The sequence below is a fragment of the Ambystoma mexicanum genome, chromosome 7p, assembly GCF_040938575.1.
Source record: "Ambystoma mexicanum isolate Mex_15411 chromosome 7p, UKY_AmexF1_1, whole genome shotgun sequence".
In the NCBI taxonomy this organism is placed as follows: domain Eukaryota; kingdom Metazoa; phylum Chordata; class Amphibia; order Caudata; family Ambystomatidae; genus Ambystoma; species Ambystoma mexicanum.
The window spans coordinates 931,105,406-931,126,967 of record NC_090939.1 but is presented as its reverse complement, the minus strand read 5'-3'; the positions used below and the strand labels follow the sequence as shown (position 1 = coordinate 931,126,967).

Here is a 21,562-nt window from a genome sequence, read left to right as displayed (position 1 = left end):
GGAGGGAGACTAATGAGATCTTAGCAATCCGATGCCATGCGATCCTGATCACCTGAGCTGCACAGAACAAGACGGAGCCATGTGCACAGAATGGGAGAAGAAAACTCTTCAGTGAGCTAACCAAGGTGCTGAAAGGTTCTACGGGGATCAGGCACTAGTGGCCGATGTGCCCAAAAGGTTGCAAACCCACAATATTCAACAGGTGGGGTCTACGTTCTCTCCAGTAAAGTGTCCCAAATAAAGGCGGCGCCTCATGCCCAGATCAACAAGTGTGGAGATCATGCACAGTGGGTTTGCTTTCATGTGTTATGTAAGGAAGGACACAGAAAGGGGTCTGAACCTTTTCAGGTATTTATATAGCTGTGAGAGATGCAGAATGGTAAACGATCTGGAAGAGATGCATTTCACTTTGTGCTTCTTATATAGTGGTGTGTAGAGATTAAGAGTGGAAGGGGCCAGGTGGGAATTACCTAAAAGAACAACACAGGGCTCAACAGGTTAATGTACCCTAAAGCGGCATAAGACACTCAACATCGCACAGCTATTGCAGTTTAGCTCTCGCTGTACAACATGGAAGAGCACTTAGTAGTTCATTTTTATTGCAGCAGTACTGCCTATGTGTTATATTGCAATTTCTTAATTTGGTGCAACACACAAGCTGCCTGGAAAATAGAACTCCATTATCGACAACTTCACGCGAACTGGCCTTTTTATCTACACTCACAATAATACTGAATGGTGTACTCAGGCCTTAAATCTGCATGTCCATACTGCACCATGCATGCGCCCAAAGGAAAACAAAGTGGAACACCACTGCAGGAGGACCAAACATGGAAACTGGTGTACAATAAGTGCAATTCTCTGAGCCAAATGCAGAAAAGAAAAAAAAAAGAAAGTATTGAAACCACTTGTAAGAATGCATCGGTTGGGGGCGTGGCTTAGAGCCAGAGCGTGCGGCATGGCTCCCTGATAGCTCCCGGCCCAAGCCCGACAACCAGAAGGAAGGCGGCGTTACAAACACACGGTTTGCCTTGAAACTGCTTGCCAGGACATGGGATGGTGTGGAGACTGGCGGGCCTGAGCGGGATATCTCCATAACCTTCTACACCATGCGGAAACCAAGATGGCGGACGGAACTCGGTCCATCGGAGTCCTGGACGCATGAAGGCCTGCTGATGCTCTCCCAGCGCTAATTACTGAGCTGCCTGAGATCCGCTGATCCTGCCTCCCTGCACCGCCTCACACCCACAACAGCGACCCTCACGGTACTCCGCGGGAGGAGCATCCCGCTCCGTGTTAAAGGCAGATGGCGGAGTAACTCTCGACAGTGCTGTGGACCTACCTAGCCGCTATCCCACTAAAGTGACCAAGCCAAGGGAGGAGTGGGCGGGGAGGCCAACCAATAGCGTCGGTTAAGTCACTGAAGCAACCTGCTGTGAAAGCTACCAGCAACGCAGCTAGAGCCCGCAGAGCTCTCCCAATACTGTACCCGGGCAACCTTACATTGACGTGAACACCGAACTTTGACAGCAACCCGCCCAAAAGACCCTGAAGCTGCAGAGCGATGAGCCAAGCGAACAAACACCATACTCCAGGGGGACCGAACGGAGGCGAGCAATGCGGTACAGGATGCCCACAGAAACTCAAGAGGGACTGGACAGACGTCCTACCGGGTCGAGTGGTGATCCCCCCCACGACTCCCGGTAGTCTAGGAGATGCACTGCAAGGGAGGCCAGCCCTATATGAATCCTCCATGGAGAGCATCCATGCACGGAAGCAGTTGAGAGCAGCGCAATCATAGGGGGCAACGCCACTTCGCAGTAATTTATTTATTGGTTATTTATATAGTGCTAATACACAGGTGAAGTGCTTGAAGGCGGGAAGGTAACAAGGGAATACAGTAATCATTCTTAGGCTTTGAAGATTCCAAATGATCTTGCATACTGGGCCTGACCACATTTATCCCAGTGCAAGTGCATGAAGTGGTACAGTTTAGACCAAGCTCGGGAAAAGGGGACTGAAAACGGTACGGGGGAGAGGTGGGGGTTTGAACTGGACAAACTAACATTTAGGTCATGCATACGTACTGACAGAGGCGCAGAGACGGGGGGGGGCAAAGAGTCCGGTCCAGCAGGCCCCTGGGTTAGGTGCAGAGAGGTTGCCCCGCTCAGAGCGTAAACTGAAAGTGCAGTGATGTTGAACAAAGTGCAAAAGACTGGCAGGGGAGCCTGGGACCTGTAGGCTCTGGAGGTGAACCAGGCAACCAGTCAACAAAAAGTGAACAGAGATAGGGAGGAAGAGTGAGGGGGGAGGTGGAGGTGGGGGGAGAAAAAAGAAAGGAGGTTAGCAGGGGAGAGAGAAGAAGGGAGAGAAAAGGAAGGTCTTGGGGAGTTTCCGGAACTTAAGGTGCTCCGGCTCAAGACGGAGAGAGGCAGGGAGGCTGTTCCAGAGGGAAGCACCTGCAGAAGATTAAGATCGAGCCCCAAATCTCTGTTCCTGAAAGTGGCTCACCCGCAGAGAGTTGGAGGACGACGAGCGGAGGACTCTAGGGGGAGAGTATTTAGAAGAGAGCGTTGTAGATTGTGCGGGCCCTGCCCCCAGAAAGCCTTGTGAATTACGCAGAGGGTCTTGTACTTGATCCTTGCAGCCACTGGGAGCCAGTGCAGGGATTTCAGCGCCGGAGAGATGCGGTCCCAGGGCTTGAGGCAAAGGATAAGCCTTGCGATTCTGTTCTGGTTGAGTTGTAGAGGACAGAGAGAAGTAGGAAGATTGAGAAAGAGGCTGTTGCAAAAGTCCAGCCTAGAGAGAACCAGGGCTCTCGAGGTGAATTGCCTCTGGGGGAAAGTGAGGAAAGGTAGAATACCACTGAGGAGGTGCAGTTGGTAGTTGGACTTTTGGAGATGTCGGAGATGTGAGAAGAGAAGGAGAGAGGGGAGACGAAGATGACCCCAAGATTGTTTGCCTCATTGGTAGGTGAGGGCATAGGGCCAAGGAAGGAAGGCCTGTGAGAAAGTGGGAAAGCGGGAGCAGGGGTCCCAATGAGGGCGATCTCGGTCTTACTGGCATTCAGGCATAGATCGTTAGCAGCACACCAAGCCTGAATTGCAGATAGACAGTCAGGCATGTGCGAGGAGGAGGAGGCGGATGGTAGCCTAAAAGAGAGCTGCGTGCCATCCGCATAACACTGAAAGTTAGAGGTAAAGGTAGAGATACTGTGGGCGAAGGGGGCCATGTAGATATTGAAGAACCAGGGGAAAGGGTAGATCCCTGGGGGACACCACAATTAGAGCAAGTAGTAGAGGAGAGAAAGGGCCGAGTTCCACCTGGGAGGGTCGGTCAGAGAGAAAGGAGGCGAGCCACACCAGGCCCTGAGCTGTGATGCCCAGGGTATCACAGAGACTGGTGATCAGGATGTTGTGGTTTACCGCAACGAAAGCAGAAGAGAGGTCGAGAAGAATGAGGACAGAGGGAGAGAGTTGGAGTCAAGATTTGAGAGCAGTTTCTGTGCCTCTGGATGCTCTAAAGCCAGACTGATGGTCATGGTAAGCATGACTTGACCTGCTGGCATAAGGTGACTATATGCGTGGTGCCCACAACCGCAGGTGTCGAAGAGCTAACGAAGAGGGGTCTTTTTTGATACCGCTAGGAGACACGGCTAAATCCCCTAAAACAACTAAACAACTAAACAAGCATTTTCATCTTACTTCCAGCGAGTGCCATGGAGAAGCTGAAAAGTGGAGAACGGACTGAACCACTGATCCAGGTAAGGGGCTCTGAGCCCGCTATTCCCGCTCTCGCACAAGCGATAACCAAGACAGACCTACAGGCCCTCCTGGCAGCCATTACCAAGGAATACCAAACAGGCACTGAGGAGCCCATGAGGAAAATCACAGCCCTTGACAAACGGATAGATGAGGTTGAAAGCAGAACTGCCGAGATCGAGACCACGATGTGCATGCAGTCTTATGACATTGGGGAGGGAGCAGATAGGATCACTGCACTAGAGGCCAGGTGTGAAGCCCTGGCACTGAAACAGGAGGACACAGACCACCGTTCCCGCCAAATAATATTCGCCTGCGTGGGATTACAAATACCATCACTGACGTAGAGCTGGGGGACTTCACCAGAGACCTCTTCAGATTTATTCTGACTCTTTCTGACACCACCTCACTGGAGTTGGACAGGGTGCATCGCACCAGATCAAGGCAAGCGCTAGCGACCCCACCAGGTGCCCTAGCGAGAGTCCACTTGCATAGGGTCAAAGAGGAGATAATGCAAGAAGCCAGGAACTCTGCTCGCATCCAATTTAGAGATGCCTCGATCTTGCTGTACCAGGACTTGGCCGCAACCACACTGTTGGAAAGGAAGTCCCTAAAACTGCTAACATAATGGCTGCAGGATAAAAAAGGTCATATACCGCTGGGGATTCCCCACCAAGCTGCTGTTCAACCTTGAGGGCAAGCAATGGCAAATACGCACAATGAAGGAGGCGGAAAAACTCCTAACCCCGGCTGATGAGGGGACAACAGCAGCAAGGGTGGTCCCACATCCAGTGAGGACCCCTGAAGGGCGCTACAAAGCCCTGGATCCGGGTTGACAGGAGGCAGAGGATCAAGGGCCAAACCCACAAAAGTAAGAAAAGAGAATGACTGAGACGGAATAGCTCGCCTGAAAGCGGGATTCGCCCATCCCGGGTGCAGAAGACTCAGGGTCCCGAGGGATTTCTCTGGTGTTCCTACCAGAACAGTAATGGCGAGTCTCGAATGGAACAGATATACCGCTCCCTGGGTGGGAACTATTGAACAACTTCTAGGGGGAAGGGGGCGCGAGATGGCGCGGATATGATCCTGAAACGCACCTGAAGCTGGTGCAAAGTGAATTGAATAGCAGTTCTGGCGCATCTGCTGTGTTTACGTGTATCATCACGGGGCATCTTGATGTCTCTGTTAAGGTGGGTCGTCGGGTACTGAGCCGGTTGCCCCGGGGGTTGTGGGCTGGGCTCATGTATTCTCCATTTGTTGGGGGGGCTATGGGGAGAATTTGTTGGGGGGAAAGGTTAAGGGGAGTGTGTGGCAGCAGGGAATTATTCAGAGAGCACTACATGGCGGGACGAAATGGAACTCTATCTCTCAAATCCACGGGGCAGGGGACCGCGATTGTGGATGGCAAGCTTGGCACCGTTGGATGTCCATGGCAGACAATTCTACTAGAGGACTTTGCATGGTGACCTGGAATGTGCAGGGCCTTAACTTCCCGGGGGAAATGAAAGTTGGTGGAGCGCAGGCTGACGGAGCTCTCCGCCGATGTAGTCTGCTTGCAGGAATCACACCTCCTATCGGCTGATGAGAAGCGCATACACTTTCGGCGATTCATTAGGTGTTACTTCGCCACTTCAGGGGAAAAGAAAGAGAGGGGGGGTGGGTTGCCTTACTCTTTAGCCGGGAGGTAACACTGACAAAGGTTACTGAGAGGTGGGACCCCGATGGGGAGATGTCTATTAGTAAAGGGTTACCTATTTAATCAAGCCCTAACCATCGCCTCCATCTATTGTCCAAACAGCGTGCAAGGCTGCTTCCTTCACACCACCACCCCACATATTATTGCATTCGCAGAAGGGTGGCTCCTCATAGGATAAGACCCCACCGCCCTCGAGGGAAGATTATTCACAAGCAATAGGACCGGCCGAATTCCTGTGGGAGGTGGGATTGGAAGACGTATGGCACCTCTCCATTGAAGGTGTGCATGACTCACATTTTACTCCATCTACAGAGGCCTCTCTAGGATAGATTTGATTCTCATGTCCAGTGAGCTGTTCCCCTGTCAGAAGGGAGTTCAAATTTAACCGAGGGTGATATCTTACCACGCCCCAGTGTTAACCCGGAAAGACGAATATAATGATCAGAGTAATCATACTCTTCACAGTGAATGGTAAAATACTAAGAACAGTTGACATTTTTCCTGGTTATGCCCTCCTTGTCCCAGTGAGAAAACAAGTATTGAAAAGGCTTGAACGAATCCAAGGCTCATCATACTTGTCTCATGAAATCACAACGTTTAAGGAAGAGAAAGAATATTTTCTGGGTTCCTCAAATTTCACGCAGGGTAGGAGTAAGCAACCAGAGAAGTTAGATTGGTCACTAGGTACATCACACAGATCCCAGTGAGAAGGCAGGTGTTCAGAAGGATACAAGTAGTACAGGAAGGGAGCAGTTTCTTACCTGTAACTCCATCTCTTCAGCGTTGGTATCTTTCATCGATTCACATGCTGTGAATATTTTCCGTCGTCAGGCTGGAAAACCTTGGTAACTTTAACCTAGCTTTTTCCTATGGCAAACTTTGACACCTTAGTGTCCTATCAACGTCCTTTTTGGGTGCTTTAGGCTACACCAATAGGACGTCCGGTATAAATAGTCCCGCCCCCGCAGCTTCCCTTCAGATTTTAACCTCCAAAGTAGAGGAAACCTGAATTTCGGTTTGCCTGCAGGGGGAGGCCGGTGGGCGCATGTGAATCCATGAAAGAATGCTGGAGAAATGGAATTCTAGGTAATAAATTACTCCCTTCTTCAGCATTGGATCTTTCATGAATTCACATGCTGTGAATAGATTACATAGCAGTATGACCAACTATTGGGGGTGCATGACAGGCAAACCAACCCCATGCCCCCAGGCCATAACCATGAACATAACGAATAACATCCAACAACATGCATGATAACAGAACCAGCAAGTGATTGAGTAAAACAAAAAAATGCAAGCTGCGGGGCTGACCTTATTGAAACAGGCGTTGGAGGACTGCCCGTCCCACCTGCGCATCATCCCCATGTTGCTGACCCAGACAACAGTGTCTGGTTAAGGTATGCGGCACAGCCCAAGAAGGCACCTGGCAAATGTCAATGAGCGGAATACCAGCCCAGAGCACCGCCGATGACGACGCTTTGGACTTTGTAGAATGGGCCTTAAGATTGCCCCTCAAGGGCTTGCCAGCCTTCTCGTGGAAAAATTTAATTGTGGACGAGACCCAACGGGAAAGCCCTTGCTTGGAAATGGATCGTGCCTTGCTGGAGGGACCAAACGCTACAAACAGCTGTTTCGACTGCTTGAAGGCCTGAGTGCGGGCCAGATAAAACTTCAGCGCCCTCTTATGTCCAGGGAATGCAGGGCTCTTTCCGCCGGCATGGTCGCCTTAGCGAATAACGAGGGCAAGGCAACTGTAAAGTGTTTGTGAAACGCCAAAGGCACTTTTGGAATGAAGTGCGGATTAGTAGACAGGAGAACCTGGTCTCTCATGAATCGCAAGTACGGCGGGTCAATGACCAGCGCCTGAAGCTCCAAAATCCTTCATGCCGATGTGATCGCCACTAGAAATGAGACTTTCCAAGAGAGGAACTTCAAGGATGTCGTCAACATGGGCTCAAACAGCAGTTTCATGAGAGCAGCGAGAACCACATTGAGACTCCATACCGGAGCAAACCTCTTCTCCGGTGGAACTGTACAAAAAAGTCCTTTCAGAAAATGCTTAACCAATCTGTCACTAAACAGTGGAGTAGCATGGCGCTGTCTCGTGAATCTGGAAATGGCCGCTTAATGCACCTTGACTGAAGACAACGGCAGGCCCCCTGCACCTGATACAGTAGGTAAGGAAGAACCTGGGCCGGTGAAACCTCCAATGGCCGCACACCTGACTGCTGTTCACACCAGGCACAGACTCTAGCCCATTTTCCACTGTAAGAGATATTAGTGGAAGGCGCCCTTGCTGCCTCCAGGATCCGACGGCACTCCTGAGAAATCCCTAGATGACCAAACTCTAGTGGTCAGGAGCCAGGCGGAGAGATGCTGGATCATGCTGCCACACTCTCCCTTCGTCCTGCGACAGCAGATCCTGTTCCACCCCCAGACGAAGTTGCTGTTCCACCGCTAGATGAAGGAGATCTGAGATCTACGTCTGTCTGGGCCAGAATGGTGCAACTAAGATTATTCAGCACGGGTATCTGCGTATCCACTGGATCGTCAGTCGAAGCAGCGGAAACAGAGGGAACGCATACCCGAAGAGGCCCGTTGATGGGAACAAGAACGCATCTCCTTTTGACCCTGGATGAGCTACTCTGCTGGAAACAATGGGCACTGCTTGTTCTCTGGCGTGGCAAACAAGCTGAGATGGGAGAACCCCCACTTCCTGAAGATCTTCATCACCTGCTCCTTCTTCAGCATCCACTTGTGCAACTGCCACCTGTCTCTGCTGAGAGCGTCTGCCAGCACATTTTGGACCCCCGGCAGATGGTAAGCAGTAATGTCAATTCCACGAGCAATGGCCCAATGCCACACCTCCTGAGCCTCTCTCGACAGGAGCCGAGAATGCGTGCCCCCCTGCTTCCTCAAATAGAACATTGTGGTGGTATTGTCCGTTAACGCTCGAACCATGCGCCTTGGATGCGAGGGAGAAAGGATTTCAGGGCCCAGTGCACCGCTCGCAACTCCAGTAAGTTGATGTGCAATCCTGCTTCCTCCCGGGACCACAGTCCCTGGACCTGCGACTAGTCGAGGTGCGCCCCCCAACCGACCTTGGAGGCGTCCGCCACTATCGTAAACTGAGAATCCAGCTCCAGCAGGGGCATGCCACGTACCAGATTGTCTGTGCATGCCCACCATCGCAGGGCTTCCACCAGTCCCTCGAGATGACCACCTTGTCCGACCATAACCCTCGACTTTGCGAGCACCTGTCAGCGAGAAATTCCTGTACTGGTCGTATGAACAAGCGACAGTTCAGGATAAGCGGGATGCAGGACGCCATGGACCCCAGCAGTGACATGTAACTGCAGACAGAGACCACCTTTCCTCGGCCCCATTCGGACGCTCTTGACTGCAACTTCACCATTCCCTCTTACGAAGGCCTCACCAGATTGTCGTGTGTGAGAAACTGGGCACCGAGAAAAACCAACTCCCTGGATGGTGTTAGAAAGGTTTTTGCAAAGTTCACTGTGAAGCTCAGCCATTGAAGCAGGTGCATGGACGCCTGGAGAGGCTCCAATTCTGTTCCCGGCGACAGCCCTCGTACCAACCAGTCGTATAGATACGGGTACACATGATGCCCCTCCCTGTGGAGAAAGGCAGCCACTGTAGCCAGGCATTTTGTGAATGTCCTGGGAGCAGACTTCAGCCCAAACGGGAGGACATAGAACTGGTAATGGTCGTCCCCTACCAGAAAGCGCAGGAACTTGCGATGGTTTGCCCTCATCGGGATGTAAGCGTCCTCCAAATCTAACAACGCCAGGAACTCCAACTGCACCGCCCGGATAACATCCTGCAGCGTCAGCATCTTGAACTTCAGGCGTTGCAGATTCTTGTTCAACGGGCGAAGATCTAGAATAGGCCTCCACTTTCCATTGGGCTTTTTGATGACAAAATACCGGGAGCACACCCCCTGGCCCTGTTCCAACACCGGGACTGGTTCTATCGCCCCTTTCGCCAACATGAGTTCGACCTCCTGCCGCAGAACAGGCAGGTGCGGCTGCACCATGTGCAAAAGTGGTATGGGGAGTTGAGGACACCGAAACTCTGAGTGGCCAAGAAGTACCGTATCCAGAATCCAGCGGTCTGTAGTAATAAGATTCCACTCGTCGACGTGTCGCAACACTCTTCCCCCAAGTTGACTGCCTGCACGGCAGTCATTGGTGAGACTTGGATTGCCGTCCCTTAGCAGCTGAGAAGGCAGGACCCTTCTTATGCTGCACCTGGTAGTTTTTGCTTTTCTGTGCTGCTTGGAACAAGCGCCTGAAACCCTGGGAAGAGTAACCAGGGCGACTGTAATCTCGGTCGTAGAAGGCAGCAAATCTGGCATTACCAGAGGCCCCTCGAAATAGCCCGAAAAGGGGCGAAAAGAACGGCCCGTTTGCAGAGCCCTCAGGGACTTCGCCATCTCAGTGTCTTCCTTCATGCCCTTGAGCGCCTCATTGATCTTCTCTCCAAAGAGCTGCCCCCTCTTACAGGGCATATCTACGACTTTATGCTCAGTGCAGCGCAACCACACCTGCCTCTGGAGAACAACACTGTTATTTATTCGTTTGAAGCCTGACTCCGCCAAGTCCACTGCAATGTTGATGCTGTGGTTGGAGACCTCCTCCCCCTCTCGAGCCAGCAGCATAGCTTCCCTGTGGTGGTGTTCCGGGAGATGTTCCAAGAGCGGGGCCAATCGGTGCCACATCTCCCTGTCATACCTGGCCATAATGGCCAAGGAATTTGCAGCCTTTACTGTCGTAGCACCCACCGTGAGGACTTTCTTCCCAAAAGCATCTTGTTTCCTGACCTCATTGTCCGGTGGCGTAACAGCACTTGTGTTGGCTCCTTGCCTTCCTACTAGCTGCCACCAAAACCACTGACTCTGGCGTGGGTTGAGACATTAGGCACTTGGGGGTCGAATCAGGTGCCTTAAACTTCTCCAGACGTCCCTTCACGGCTGGTTCCGAAAAAGGGTGGCGCATCGTGCACAGGTAATATGTAAACTAGAGACAGAGCTATAGGTACAGGTAGTGCTAAAAAAAAATCTAAAAAGGGGACCAACCGCATTTAAAATCTGCAAACCATTTTTAATGACAAATCAATGTAGTTAAAAACTCAATTAAATCATAAGGTCCACAACACATAAATCACAGTTTTAGCCAGAAAACATAGGAATCTGTATTTAGGCAACCAATGCTAAATAATACAAACTCAGAAAACTATGTACATTTTGGACAACCTATTGTTTACATTGCTCTATTTGCATCCATGTCACATATTGTTATGTCTCTGTTTTGAAGCCAGAGAGATGTCTCGACATGTTTCTGTTCACAAACCACAAATAAATAAAAAACATTCATCAGGAGAAAACAATTATCACAAACATCCTAGTTCATACAAAATCATAGGCTCAATCTGGGCCAGTGTCGTACCACCTGTAAAGTAGAAATATAAAAACAGAGGGTCAGCTTTTAAATAGCTACATAACTTTGTAAAAGTTCTCACAAGATGAACTAGAGGGCCACCGAGGGAAAATTACCTTAGCTGATACTCGTGGGGGCTCACGACTTCTGTAATTCATTCGGTATAGGAAGGTGAATCAGTCTTACCTAGTTTTTAATACAAGAAAAGCATCAATGTAAGCTTTTCATAATAGCAACATCAGTGTTTACCAACTAAAAACACGTGGCAACAACCCAATGTAGTCATGTAAATCGAATAGACCAAAACATGCTTACCTTCCCTTGTGGAAAATATGCATATAAGTCCTTGTTATGGGGTTTAGGCTGCCTAGAGTTGGAGGATAAGGTATCCCCTTTTTCTTTTTTTTTGCTCAGCAAGTACCGAGGGTCATACAGTGAGGCGCCATGCTTCCTTAAAAAAACTCATCCTGCAAAACACAGAGCTAGTCTTAGACTGGAGTCCCTACTGTGTAGGGCTTACAGCATGAGGCGCAGAGCAGATATTAACTGGGAAAAACCTGTCACTTTAGATTAAAAGTACCTTGATAGATGGCGCTCTTAGTATGGAACGGTGTTCTAGTGTGTCTGTCGGTCAGTAACCATCAATGTGACATCGCGGGCTGTAATCAGAAGGGGTTAATTTATAAACCTAAAAGTGATCTCTAAACCTTCATTATAATCAGCGGCCGCCGCCCTGCGTGTTAGCATGACCTCACTCACAATATTTCATGCTCTAACCAACAAGGATAACCGTCATGGAAAGCATTACAATCCATACCTGAAGCCGGTAGTTGGAATAAGTGGTCCGGCTAAACAGGGTGCTGCACCTGCTCTGCTCCTTTGTAGCATAGTGTGGTGAAGTGCCTGATGGCGAACTGTGGAGAACAGAAACCGCTGTGAGTCCCTAATTTAACAGCGTTGTCATTTTTGAACCACGCATTAACACTTGGGCAGGTACCTTGGTGACAGAGTAAGAAAACGTGAATGTTCCACGAACCACAGAGCGTAGCTGTCTGCGCGCGGCTGATAAGTGTATATTCGTAGTCTTAGTAACCATGGAAGTCCTACATAGGCGTTGCTAAAATCCCAACCGATCAGTGGGGCAGCCATGTTAGAACCCTCAAGGATATACCTAAGGTCTATGCATGCAATGCCATGTAGCCTATATTAAAAACGTGGAGAAGTGCCAAAATTAGCATCTAAATCCACACTCCGCAAAAAATGGAAATATAATAGAAATGGGTCAGTACTGCGTGTCCAAACGTAAAGTAAACTAATTTAGGGTAAAACCCTAGATATGTGTGCCTACTACTAACGCATGTGGAGACACTAACTAGAGACATATTTCCGGCTCTAGATCAGCGCACGACAAGCCACAAATTAAAGTGGCAGCACACTGGGGCTTATGGTAGCCTGCATGGCGCTAACTCGCCACGTTGGTCAATATAAGCAAAAGATGGCCACATAAATACTGGTCGGTACAGTAGACAGTAAAAATAAAGGGCGACCAAATCCAGTCGCCACTATAGACCGACCCCTTGGTCAATTGGCTGCCTAAAACCTTGGGGTAGGGTACCCAGTGTATGTATGCTAGATTTGTAAGATAAACAAGAAGGGAAACACACCAAGAGGGTTAATCAAGGGCAAGACCTCCATACACTGGTAGTCACATCAGATAAGTGGTAACACAGAGGCATCACATCAAGAAAAACAAACAACTAAATCGAAAAATCACCAAATAAATCGGAGAAAGAATCAACAAAATGAATCAACAAGATGTGGCATAGCATCAACATAATGATAAATGAATAGGATACATTCAATCATTCCACCTGTTTACGACTTGATTTTATGCCCTTCAACATTGTCGTTCAGACCTGTGATGTCACTATGCAACGTATAAATAATATTTTGTTCGGTCTTGAACAACCTATTTTCCAAAGTCTGTGGATTTCCCCCTTTCACTGATATCAGTATTGTCCATGTAAAGTCCTCCTGGGTGTGCTTTAGCATGCTGAAATGTCTGACTAAAGGTGATTTTTCAGTTTTGTTTTTGATACAGCTCCGGTGTTCCATTATTCAAGTCTTTGCTTTACGGATCGTCTTTCCCACATAAAGTATATTTACGCTTAATGAGATACACAACAAACTCTGTATTACAATTAGTAAGATTTTTTTGAATCCAAGGTTTCTCAAGAACTACGTCTACTTCTTTGCTCCTGGTCGTGAGTTTGCAGTCGCCACAGGACCCACAAGAGTCATGTCCAGTGGCTGCCTCCATCCCCCACAGCATTCTGAGTTTGGGATCTGGTGCAACTATGTGTCTCAATTTGCTATTACTAACTTGGTTGCCTACAGTGGTACTCTTTTTGTAAGCAAAGATTGGCAGTGGTAATGGTTTGTTGGCTGTGTCAAAGATCTTCCAATGCTTCCTGATAATATTTTTGATTTTCCGACTTTGATCAGTAAAGGTGTTGCCACACATGGCCCAAAATGGGCACCGAGAAGGCTGCCTTCCATCGCTTCCCCATGTGGTCGAAAAGAAAACAGTCTTTTTCGCTCCTCCTCAGGAGCCAAGCCATATTCTTGGCACGCCTTCACCATCATAGCATGAAACACCCCAATATCGTCCGGCGGAGACAGCTGAGCAGGGCTGGTAGGCTGTTCCACCTCCGGGTCCGTATCCCACGTATCATCTCTCCTGGGCGACAAGGACACCGTTGACGTGTCATGAGGCCTGCTCTCCTGATCCAAATCGACCAGCACTCCTTCCTTTGGATGACTTCTGGGAAGGACCGACCCCACCGGTGACGGCAACAGCAGCCGCACCAGAGGCGAATCCCTGAGGCGACTCGGGCGAGGGGCATCAACAGGCACACTAGGCACCACTGGAGACACCAGGCTCTTAGCCGCTAGAAGTCTTGCATCCAATTGTCCCAATAGCGACTGGAGCGTACTTAACACCTGCATAGACAGCAGAGAGTGAGGGTTCACCAATGGCTACAGGGGTGCCCCAGCCCCACTCGACGTAGACGAACCTGCTTCCTGCAGACCCAGCGCTGATGGATGGAAACCTTGTTCATGCTCTTCCTCCAGACCCGAGGAGACTGAATACAAAGCCGGATACTGTTGGAGAATGTCCACCATGAGCAACAGCCCGAAGCCGGCCCCAGACTGCCACGGATCTCCCGTCGGCAACCGCCTCCAGCTGCGCCGTCAACAGCCATTGCGGACCACTGACGGTCACAGCCGTAGACGTAGCCGATGACACCCCCGTCGACAAAAGGAGTGGGGATTGTACCACACTAACGATGACACTAAGGCCTCCACCAGCCTGACCTTCTCCGGGGACGCCTGCCGTGTGGTTGAAGTGCCGGAACGGTGCTTGGATGAGTCTCGGCTGGAAGAGGACCTATGCCGGTCCGTAGACGAGTGCTGTAAAGAGGACTCTCTCACCTTCGCCTTCTCCACCGACGCGCACTTCTGCACCGACTTCTCTGGCCTATCACTCGACCCCCTGGACTTATCCGGTCTCGCCGACCTTGAGAGCGAAAAGCTACTCGCACCTTTGGACCATTGCGACCTGGATTCAGAGGAACCACCTTTCCCCAACTCCGAAGACGGCACCTCCGTGTGTTGCTTCTTGGCGGGGGGGTTCCACGGACATCACCCTCCGCTGCGAAGAAGCCTTCACCGCCATAGCCAAGGACTTGCTTCCCCGGGACGAAACATCCAAAGCCGGGTAAGTGCCCTCGTTGAGCCACGCAATCAGCCGGCGGTTGCGGTCTTTCAGCGTTTTCGGAGAAAACCCACGACAGATCTCACAGGCCTCGTTGAATGATTGGGGTAAAGGCAATACAGGCAATCTGCATGGCTGTCCCCCTCCATGGCCGATCTTCTTTAGGCCGCAGGTAGCACAAGGACTAAACAGTGATTTTTTTAGGCCAACCGATGACATACTGGCCGATAGTATGAAAAGCATGGGTAGAACACGAAGAGTAGACACAAGGTGATCCCAACTGTTTGGAGACGGTTGAAATCTGAAGGGAAGCCGCGGGGCGGGGCTATTTATAATAGACATCCTATTGATATTGCCTAAAGCGCCCAAAAAGGACATCGATAGGACACTAAGGTGTCAAAGTTTTCCATAGGAAAACGCTGAATTTAAGTTAGCGAGGTTTCCCAGCCTGACGAAGGGAAATATTCACAGCATATGAATCCATGAAAGATCCAATGCTGGAGGAAAGGTGTTTAGAATCTTCAACTGATAAAACTGGTATCAGAGGAAGTGAGACGGTCAACTGTATTGAAGAGGAAAAGAGTGGAAGAATATACAGGTGGCACAGCACCTAGACAAGAGAAACCACAGGTGGCACAGCACCTAGACAAGAGAAACCAAGGAAAACCCAACAAAGGGGCGTGGAGACGTCCCCTAAAATAAATGAATGAATATGTACAAAAAATAGTTAAAAGCGATCTGAAGATCTGGTATTGAGAAGGTCTCACTGGAAAGCATCCCAGGAAAAGGGAGCAATTCTCCTGGTCTTTAGTTATTTAGTATGAGAGGTAGGGTCAGTGTAAACTAGTTTTGGAAGGAGGACAGACTTGTTTGGATTACACAATTGACGAGTGTCCTACTTTAGTTGTGTTGGGTAGGGAAACCCCTAGGTAGGGAAAGCAAATCATTTTCTTATTATTTACAATAAATACTTTCTCAAATGGCAAATCCTAGTCTGGCTCCTTCCTGTGACCGTCCACAGAGCATTGAGGGAAAAATGGCTATTGCTCTTGCAACTACTATGATAAAGATAATATGGGAACGTACACTGCAACCAACCAGAACAACTGTGTGTCAGGATACTTATTCAGGAGAGCAATGGGGACTACTGGCGGTAGCCCTACCTTTGCGGCGTGGAGGGGCGCAATAAGAGATGCCAAAGGGCAAAGAACATATGCAATATAAATGTGGTGGTATTCGTCGTGCTTCTCAATGTGCCCACAGTGGTTTCACCTTTGGATTCCCCATCAGAGCTCCCTGGTGAAGTGTGAGGCATGCTCTCGCAAGAACTGCTTTTTTGGATGTCATCATATTTGGGCGGAAAGGTATACACTCTATCCTCTTGATAGTCACATTTGTCTCGAAGGAATTCACATGATTTGCATAATTTGATCTCATCTTGGTAGATTCTGAGAATGTCATGCATCTTATTGTAGTTGCTTTGTTTAACATTGTCAGGGTTAGTCATATCTGCAATTTCCTGTTTGAGTTGTACAATTTCTAAGAGTACCCTGGCATGTTCTACTAGGAGTTCTAACATGTTTTTGGAACTCTGATTCAGGTTGTCTTTCCCACTTGTCAACTATATCCTAATCATCTTTGTTGTCGAAATTGGAGAATATTAGTATCCTTAGTACCTGAGGAATTTTCCCACTATCCAAGTAGTTCGATAGTGATGCTTGCTCCCAATATTTATTTCTTTCCTTTTTGGATAATCTTTCCAGGCGTATGAATTTTTGTCGTAATGTCTCAGCTGTGGTAATCGTATCTCAAAAGGCATTGCTGTCAGTGCCTCTTGGTGCGAAAAAAAGGCAGCCCTGTCTTCAGTAAATATTTGGCCATGGTAAAGGGATGGGACTGTGAGCATGCACTTTGCGGCAGACAGGAACATTTTGGAAAGCAACCAGAGTTAATTCAACCCTCCATGCCTCAAGCTGCCACCGTAAATCAACTCTGAACAACACACCAGCAGGCGTGTTCCATCAGGCACGTAGGAACTGCAATGAGGACAAACACTGACGCAAAATGTGCACTGCTGTCCTTGAGATTCCAGGAAAGGGGATACTCGCCCCCTCTGGTTAAGAAAACCCTTCACAAGATGAAACAATGGACAAGAGCTGAGCTATTGCAACCGAGACCTCATGACTTTCCTAATAAGTAAATCAACATGGATATTATAACATAGTACTCAAAAGATGCCCACACAATGTACAGAATAGAACAGAAACATTGGTATCTCCTATGCATGGACAAAGATGTATCACACCATATCAATCTTAAGCCTAAATTCGTGTATATCAGAGCCCCAACTATTAGGAATCTGCTCTGCCCTTCATTTGTGTGTAGCAAAAGCTCTTTTACCGTGAAAGGCGCCAACTGGCTGAGAACCTTACCAGGCTTCCATAGCTGTGGAACATGCAACATGGGCAAATTTGCACACGAGAATTGTGACAGATTCTCTCCCAAGCAAGGTGGAGAAATCATCATTGGGGACTTCATTAACTGTAAAACCACCTATGTGGTATATGCAATCATATGCATATGCCAGAAACTCAATATAGGAAGCTCCATAAAACAACTAAGAATCTAAATAAGGGAACACCTGGCAACTCTGAACAGCCAAGATCCTAGGCTGCCCCTAGCACAGCACTGGCAGAGCTGCCACCAACTGTCAGATAAAAGATCAAATTAATAGGCCTGATGAGACCCAAATGCAACAAACGCAGGGGCAACCGCACCTTATTGCTACGACGAATTGAATCCAAGTGCATCTGTAAATACAGGTGCACAAAGGATGGCCTGAATGCCGAGCATGAAATTATTATGTTCTTTTAAAGTTATATTTTTCAACTGATGGTTCTCAGTCCAATACCCACCACTTGCGTCAATATGCTATCACGACTAACATTTTTTTTTTTTTTAACTTCTTTTTATTGGTTTTACAACATAAAAGGAATGGGAGCGAACAGACAAAACAGAACATAACAGAACCGAAACAAAAGTCGCCCTCCCATTTTCCTTTCCCCCATCCTCCCCCCCTCCCTCTCCCCAAAGGCTGCCGCAGTGTGTTCGTGGTCCGTTGCCGCCTCGGGGCCGGCGCCGGCCGTTGTCAAGTTCGTAGCGGAGGGGCCGGTCTCCTGGTGGCCTCCCTCTCTTCTCTGGGAGTTTCCTTCCGTCTTGTCCTTGTATGTGTTTGCTGGTCTTTCCCAATTGGATTTGCACTGTTCAGAGTCCGCGCTGGTCTCGACCTCGCCCCTTTTTTCCCGTTAGATCTCTCTCTCTGAATTATGTAGTGTCTCCTGACGTGGGCGGTTCGATTTCTTCGTTTCCTGAGTCGTCTGGATCGCTGTTGTCAGTCGTATCTTCCTCGCCCCCGCTGCTAAACAGGTTTTGCACCAGGGAGTTCCATGCTTGTAGTTTGGCTCCGCTGTCGCTCTCTCCCCTTTGTGTAGCTCTCGCCCAGACTGCTGTCTCTGCTATTGCCCATTTCTGTAGGTCAGCCCACCATCCTTCCTTCGAGGGGCCTTCGCTCTTGTTCCATGCCATTGCTATGCGGCGTTTCGCTAGTATTGTCATTAGGTCCTTCATTTTTGCTATGTGTATCATCTGCCGGTGCCCCCTTGGGAACAGGCCCAGTAGGTATGTTGCTGGCGTTCTTGCTGGCATCCGTATGTCTGCTGTTAACGCCTTTTCTCTCACCGTGTTCCAGAAGTCTGCTATTTGCGGGCACGACCAGAACATGTGCACCATGTCGGCCTGTTCGTCTCCGCACCGCGGGCAGCTCCGGATTTGCCCTTCTCCCATCTTCGTCATTCTCTTGGGAGTTAGATATGCTCTGTGTACTATGTATATCTGCAGTTGTCTGAACCTGGCGTTTCTGGACACCTTTTTTGTGTACATGAGGACTTTGTTCCATTCCTCGTCTTCGAAAGGTTGTTGTAGTTCCTCTTCCCACCTCATCCGTGCTGTTAGTGCCTTTCTGTTGGTATGTCCCAGTATTCGCTCATAGAGTCTGGACACCGTGTGTTCTCCTTCAGATATATCGTACCATGCCTCTAGTTCTCCTTCATCGTCCTCGGGCTCTGGCATAGTGCTCCACCTCTTCTTTATTGTTTGAACTAGGCTGTTGTGCAGGATGAATTGGCCCCTGTGTACATCTTGTTCTTCCATCAGGGTCTGGAATTCTACCCACTGTCCGTCACGCCATAGGTCCCCAATTTGGGCCACACCTTTGTCTTCCCATTGTGCTCTGTACGTGGTCAGGCTGGCCACTCGGGTGTCCACCAGCCCCGCCAGCGGGATGTGTCTTGAGCAGGGGTCTCGTATGCCTTGTGTCTTCCAGGCTCTTTTCCATAGTGTTCGGCCTAGTTGGGCTATTTTGGGTAGGTCTTTGGCTTGGGCAGCATTGATCCATAATAATTCTCTCAGGTGATACCTCCGGAGTGTTGGCCCAATGATTATCGCGTCTATTGAGGTCTCCTCACCCAGCCATCTCACTACAAATTGGAGTTGTGCTGCCAAATAGTAATATTCAAAATCTGGGAGTTTGATGCCCCCCCACTCATAGCTTCTCTGTAGTGTGCTCAGTGCCACCCTGTTTCGCCCCCCTCCCCATATGAAGGTTCTCGCCATTGTGTGTAGGTTCTTGAAAAAGTGCCTCGGTATGTTGTGTGGGATGTTCGTAAAGTAATATAAGAGTCGGGGTAGGACTGTCATTTTTAGTAGTGCCGCCCGGCCTATCATGCCCAACGGTAGGGTCTGCCAGAATTTCATAGCCTTTTCTATTTTGTCTAAAGCTACTTGTGTGTTACCTGCGTGTGTTTCCATGGTGTCGTGATAGATGTTCACTCCCAGGTATTTGAAGGTGTTCGGGGCCCATGTGATGCCCAGGGGCGGTAATTGATCTAACGGTACTGCGCGTAGGCCTGCCAGGGGGAAGAGCAAGGATTTTTCTCTATTAACCACTATTCCCGACAACCTTCCGAACGCGCGTAGCGCCTCTAGTAGGTCCTGCAGGTGGGTGCGTGGGTTCTGTATGTAAAGGAGTATATCGTCTGCGTATATGGATATCTGGTGTGTCTCCCCGTCTATCTCTATGCCTGTGTCCTTGTAATCCGTTCTTAGGAATACTGCGAACGGTTCCAGGGCCAGGATATATAACATTGGGGACAGGGGGCATCCCTGTTTTGTGCCTCGCTCTATGCCCCATTCCCCAGAGACTTGTCTACCCGTCTTGACTCTCGCCCTCGGGTCTTTGTATAGTAGTTCTATCCATCTTATGAACCCTTGTCCAATCCCGTAGTGGGTGAGCGTTCCCAGGAGCCAGTCCCATCCCACCGAATCGAATGCTTTGATTGCATCCAGTGAGGCTACTGCACACTCCCCTCCCTCCTGGTTTGTCCTTTCTATAACATAGTGGAGTCTGCGCAGGTTCCAGGACGTGTTTCGTTCTGGCACGTACCCTGTCTGGTCTGTGTGGATCAAGGTGGGTAGCACTCTTTTCAGGCGGTTGGCTAGTGCCGCCGTCAGGATCTTGGAGTCCTGGTTTATTAGGGAAATCGGTCTGTAGGAACCGCATTCAAGGGGGGGCTTGTCTGGTTTAAGGATCGGGATTATTATGGATTCTGACATGCTATTCGGGAGTCTTCCTTTCTCGTATGCTTCTTCTAGTGTTTCTAGCAGTCTCGGGACTATGTCATTTTTGTATTGTTTGTAAAATTCCCCTGGGAGTCCGTCCGGCCCCGGGGATTTCCCTGTCGGGAGCTGGGCGATTACTTCCGTTAGTTCCTCTGCAGTGAGAGGGGCGTCTAGTATTTGGGCCTGCTCCTCCGTCAATTGTGGGAGTTTGATTTCCGCGAGGGCTTCTCTCAGGTCTCCCTCCTCTGCCTCCTGGACCTTGGAATATAAGTTCTCGTAGAACTGCGAGAACACCTCGTTTATTCCCTCTTGGGATCTTATCACCTCTCCCTTTCTGTTCTGAATTTCATTAATTGGCTCCCGCTTAATCTCCTGCTTGGTTAACCAGGCCAGGAGTCTGCTAGGGTTGTCTCCCTCGGCGTGTAGTTTCTGTATATATTTTCCATAGTCTAGCCGTCCCAGTCTTTCCCAGATCTCTACACACTGCTGTCGCAGGGCGGTGAGGTTCTCTTGTTCCGCTCCCTTCTCCCCCGCTTGTCTCTCTGCCTTCTCGATTCTCCTTTCTAACTCATCTAATTGTGCTAGGGTTTCTCGCCTGAGACCTCCCATTTTCCCCATCGCCTCCCCTCTGACTACCACCTTGAAGGCTTCCCAGACCGTTCCTGTGCTTTCTACACTACCCTCATTATGTTCAAAATAGTCTTCTATTACGCTTTGGATGTGCTCCTGGAATCCCGCATCTAGTAATGCCTCTGCTCTCAATCTCCATGTTGGTATTGGAGCTCTCCTGTGTGTGTGCGCCCATGTGGTCGTCTGGGGGGCGTGGTCGGATAGGGTTCGCGCGTGTATGTGTGCCTCAGTGAATTCCCCCAGTGTCTCCTTGCCCGTAAACAGGTAGTCTATTCGCGTGAATGTCTTGTGTGGGGCGCTATAATGTGTGTATCCCCTCTCTTCCCCATGTACCTTCCTCCAAATGTCTTCGAGCTCGAGCTGGTCTAGTATCTGTTGTAGTGCCCTCGCTGGTGGCGCTGCTCTCTTGTGCTTATTGTCCGACCTGTCCAGCCGGGGGTCTAGTGTGCAATTGTGGTCGCCTGCCCAGATCATCGTTGCGTTCCTGTACGGGGCCAGCCTGGGCGGGAGCGTCCTGAAGAAGGCCGTAGCGTCGTGGTTTGGGGCATAGGTGTTCACGAGG

The 21,562-nt window shown here is 49.5% G+C and overlaps 1 protein-coding gene across 3 annotated transcripts in view; it reads right to left on the bottom strand.

The window, feature by feature from the left end:
• The window catches only part of TBC1D23 (TBC1 domain family member 23), a 1,631,981-nt gene that overhangs the window by 879,221 nt on the left and 731,198 nt on the right, over positions 1 to 21,562 (bottom strand). The window lies entirely within an intron of this gene.